We start from the raw sequence: 251 nt of genomic DNA, 5'->3' as shown, positions 1-251 counted from the left end.
TATTGCAACTTTTTATTAAAAAAAAATCTGATCTTCCTGCAATTGTGTGTTAAGCGCTGTAAGTAATAATCTTGAAACTGAACACATTTTTTATTAATTAAAAATTAATTTTATAAATATAATTTATACATTTTTTTAATTAAAAAACAAAAAAAAAGTGAAATTGCTTAGCAGTGTTTTTTAAACCAAAGTAAAAATTCAGATTGGGTTTCTCAATTTAAACTTTTTTCTTCTTCTTTCAGACTTTCAAA

The sequence above is a fragment of the Danio rerio genome, chromosome 22, assembly GCF_052040795.2.
Source record: "Danio rerio strain M-AB ecotype USA chromosome 22, GRCz13ab, whole genome shotgun sequence".
NCBI classification, from domain to species: domain Eukaryota; kingdom Metazoa; phylum Chordata; class Actinopteri; order Cypriniformes; family Danionidae; genus Danio; species Danio rerio.
This window is presented reverse-complemented; position numbering follows the sequence as displayed.